The sequence below is a fragment of the Anser anser genome (genome assembly GCF_964211835.1).
Source record: "Anser anser genome assembly, chromosome: 4".
Classification (NCBI taxonomy): domain Eukaryota; kingdom Metazoa; phylum Chordata; class Aves; order Anseriformes; family Anatidae; genus Anser; species Anser anser.
The window spans coordinates 72,044,755-72,049,626 of record NC_139724.1 but is presented as its reverse complement, the minus strand read 5'-3'; positions in this window follow the sequence as shown (position 1 = coordinate 72,049,626).

Sequence of the window (4,872 nt, the reverse complement as noted above, 5' to 3'; positions counted from 1 at the left end):
TACTGCATACAGACTCACACTGTTTCTGGTACATTTTTTCTCAAAACTAACTGTGCCAACTGTTTCTCTTACAATTTTTCTCAAAACCCACTGTGCCAACCAAATGTCATTGATATGTGACTTTCCACACAGATATATAGCGTTGCAGGTTTTCAAAATACTACACTAAGGCTGTTAAGCACATTGCTTTAAACTTGCACAAAAAATCAGAGGATATGAAGGAAGCAGACAATTGGCAGAACTGGCCTTTCCACCACATATGTCAGTAAGACCTATAGCTTGGGGAAATGATGCTTGTTGGAGTATAGCACTAATGTATTTACCATATGCTGTGCTAGAAGCTTTTTACATTCATTCTAATAATCTGCAAACTTGGTAATTCACACACACAAGCTGGAGCTCCTTTTTTTAATGTTTCGGTAAAGATTTAATATATGGTCTTGTAGCATTACAAGGCTGTGTTGGTTTTATCCAGCACACTGTATAGACTCTGTTGGTACGCTGTGAAATGCTGTCAGAAATAACAGTAACTGTACAATTCCTCTACTTAATGAGTGTTACTGGCCTTGCTTCTTAGCCCTTAAACTGTTCCTTAGTTAGTAAAGCTGTACAATTTGTAAAAGTCCTGCTAGTTATTGCTATGAACTACAGAGATAGTGATAAAAGGGGAAATAAATACATAGAAAGCTGGAAATGTTCATTTCAGAGCTCACAATGAACAAAAGAGGGGATACCCCAGTCTGGGTATCTATTCCTAAAGGCATGATACCAAACAACAAAACAGCAGAAGTGTCAACAAGGGGCATTCAACCAGCTCTCTTTTAGGACTTCCATAGTCCCTCCTTGCTTTAAACACCTCCCAGGACCAGTCGACCACAAATGGGCTACAACAGGAAGGAGAAAGTGCATGAACATCTGAGTATGCACAGGAAGAAAAGCTAAGTGAGACTAGAATTAGGTTGTTTGCACTGAAAGCATACCCCAATGCTCCAGGCTGCTTTCCTTCCTCCTCCCTTTATCTCGCTCTCCATCTCCCACCTAGGTTTTCCTGCTTCTCCTCTTCACCATCCCCAATTTACAAAGCTTACATATTACAGACAGCCACGGACACAACAGCTAACCCATGCAGAGCTGAACCCCTCCTGGGTCAGATCTTGTTTGCAAATATAGGTCAAAAACCTAATTGAGACTGGACCGTGTAATCCCAAATGGCCCATCTGTTCCTTACTCCCATTTCACAAAGCCTTGCTTGTCATCACCCCCTGTGACTCCCAGAGCTCTGGCCTGCCTATTTGAAAATCAGTTGTGCTCAGAGGAGCTGGGGATGGCTGAAATGTTTTTTCACCATATTCTGCACAGCCAAGTGCATAAAGACACATGTACTCAGACCATCTCCAAAGTCAGCTTCTGTTTGGCTCAACGCTGAGCTGGGCAAGGATGTCAAACGTGGCTAAAACGTGTGCTTGGTTAAGGTAGGGGCCAGAAAAAGCCTTTAGGAATGTCTAGTGGGACTGATTTTCCTTTTTCTCTTTTTGTGTTGTTTCCTCCTGGTTCTTTAACACCGCGATAGACAGCCCTTGATCTTGTTATAGAGGCTGACCTGACAGGAAATGTGTTGTATACCTTTCTTTCTGAGGCTCTGTGTTGGTTAGCAGAAAATACCACTTTCATGGGGTGATTCTCTAGAGTGCCAAAATTAAACTGGATTCTCTTGGCATTGTTGATTTTCTGCAGATATATAGATATATATACTTTTTTTTTTTCTTTTTCTTTTTTATTCAGGCCTTCACAGCACTGTTGGTTGAGTGCCTGGGCTCAAGAGTATTTCAAGGTGGACTGGGATATAGAACAGCCTCCTTCTAGACTTTGGTGGTTTCTAAATAGCTCTAGGGCAGCAAGGTCAGGGGCTACTGCTTACTATGTGTGGAATAGGAAAGCGACCCTGTTTTCAGTTGTAGACTAGAGACAGTTTTCTTATTTTGCTGGTGGTAAAGCGTGAACAGTGTCATAACACTGCTTGTTCGCTGACTCCTAACCCTGAAAAAGCCTTTAATACTCATGATTGTGTCCCTCCCCACCTTGTCCCAAGGAAGTTACTTCCCTATCTTCTCCGAGCAGCTGGTACCCTTGTCCCTGGCACTACTGTCCTCTCGAGAGTCCAGGCCAAATGCTTAGTGTCTCTTCAAGGGACGAAGTATCAGGGCTGTAGACATAACTGGGGGAAAAGCTGACCAGAGCTCACAGGGCACACCAGCCAAAGGAGCGTTAGGACAGCAGGAAATCACTAACCTTCTCCATGAAGACATTCAACTGGCCTATCCTTTTGTTATGAAGGGCACAGCACTGGTGCGTATTGGTGCAACTCAGGCAGTTTTCCTCACAAAGTGTTGTAGCAGTCAAGGGTGCTAGTGCTTCATGCAACTTAGGGACTGGATAGTGATAAAGCTTGCTGGAACTGATGGGATAACCAACAATCCTGAAGGTGCAATGTGGAAGAATCCCAAAAGCACACAACACAGACATGAGAAGTAACCTTCTTCAGAGTGATGTTGCTATCCTCACAGAAGAGACTTGTAGAAAGAGTCTGACACAACAGCACGTCTGACCGTCAGAAGCAGCACGTGCTCCCAAGAGGCACATAAAACCAATCTGCAGACTTAAGTATATCGGCACACTTTTGACACAGAGATCGCAGAAGGAGAGAATTACCAAATTCCCTTTCCTCAGGTCACAAGCAGGTTAAATTCTAGAAGAAAAATAGGACTACCATGGATAAGCCAAAAGTGCTGCATCTTGATCAGTTACAGCATTCTTTCCTGACTGGCAGAACATGAAAGTTCAAAAATAAGCGGTAGCAATTTCGCATTTTAATTGGCACAATTGTAGAAAATGCTACTTGGCAAATATCAGGTATTATGTCTAACAGGCTAAGCATTTGTCTACCACAGACTTCCTTTGTATTACAAAGCAATAAATAGATGTGATGTTACCTTAAATGGTATAAATGTCACCTTGTGGAAAAGATAAGTGATGACTGAAATGAAGCTAAACTTGGCAACGATAATGCAAACAAGAGGATACCCTAAGCATCACCAATGACCCCACTGCATGAATAGCATGATTCTGACTTGTAATAAAATCTCGTGCTATTGTTCATATGTGCATAAAACACCCTTGCAGTGAAATATATACACTCTCATGTTCTGTCCCACAAAACAGTTGAAAAGAGAAATTAGTGCCATCCATGTGTCAGAGCCAGAAAGTTCTGTAGAGAGAACTCGTGGCTCACTCAGTCTCTGTGTTTTTCATAACGAACTTTGTGTTTTTCAAAGCTATACACCATAGCATTACCACTGGCATCTTCACTCTGAAGTCTTGAATATCCATCGTGAGGGTGCAGTGACCCTGTCCCGAGAGACTAGCACAGAGCCAACATTCTCTGTTGCATTTCCCAGTACCAAGTCTAACTAATTTCTTCCTTCAGACCACTCATGCTAACTCCACCAGCGTGACTAATCTCTGCTTCCATTATTATTACCTTCCATGTATTTGTGGAATACTGTATCTGAATGACTGTAATAACTGTCAGTATAGTTCATTCAAGTCCCTCTCTTTTTTTCATCTTCAGATACTTTTCTGATATTTTATCTTAAGACTCACACATCTCTTTGTTTCCTTTCTTTTTCTGTAGCATTTCTACATAAATTCCAAATTGTAAAGGCCAAAACAGTACAGGTTTTACTCCATTTACCCAGGAGTGGTGACTAAAATTTGTTTAGAGGTAGGTTAGCACCCTCTGGTGTATCATTAGTGTACTGCAAATTTTCTTTAAGATTAAAGGAGGGTAAATAAATTATCATCAAAGCGAGAAAAAAATCATTGAAGAGGGATGCCTAAGAGATGAATACATAGAAGATGCTGAATTAAGTATTTTTCAACTATTTTTTGTGTGTATGCAAATGGTAAAGGCATTGAACTTGGCAAAGTGATTACTGACATGGCTTTTTTCTTATTTTTTTTTTCTAGAAATTATTTTGTATGATATGAAAATCACTTAGATATAAGTTTCATAATTTTCACACTATAACTTCATTAATTTGTGGTTTTGAATTTTCATTTTACCTGAACTGAGATGCAAGAGAGTGTCACTCAGAGGCATTTCTGTTCAATATGTGCAGATTTTATGTAATTTATTTTTGACTGAAATGACAATCCATTTTCTCATCAAAATACATTTCAAAACTGCAAAATCTCCAAAGATGAGTTGTATTTTTTTGTGTGTGTTTTTGTTTGTTTGTTTTTCCTTCAGGATTGAACTGTGGCTTCAAATAGATTAGGTAGTGCCTTTTAAGTAGAAGATATTATCAGATACAAGGAAGTAGTACGAAGCAGAAGAACATTTATATAAATACCTATTTTTATATCATATATCTTTGATGAGATGTTCCAAGTCCTCTTCTCAACCAACAGACACAAAACGTGCTCTACCTAAGCAAAGCTTTTACCACAGAAAAGTGGTGAAGACTACAAGAATCATCAAGATCATTACTGAATTGTGTGCAAATCCTTCTGGTTAGCAGCAATATAGAAATCATTCTGCTCTGTGGGTGTACTTATTCATGTTTGAATGACAGCATGCATTTTTTATTATTGTTAATTTTGTCAAACTAGTGTCTCTGAAAGCATATATGACTCTTTCCTATATGATTCTTTCCAGTGACTCTTCAGTCAAGTCTCATTTATAAAGACAACTTTGTAACTTTATCAACTTCAAATTCTGTCTTCCTTTACAACCGTACAAATTACAGGAAAACAAAACAAAGCAAAACAAAACAACAACGACAAAATAAAATGAAATAAAATCCAGATATT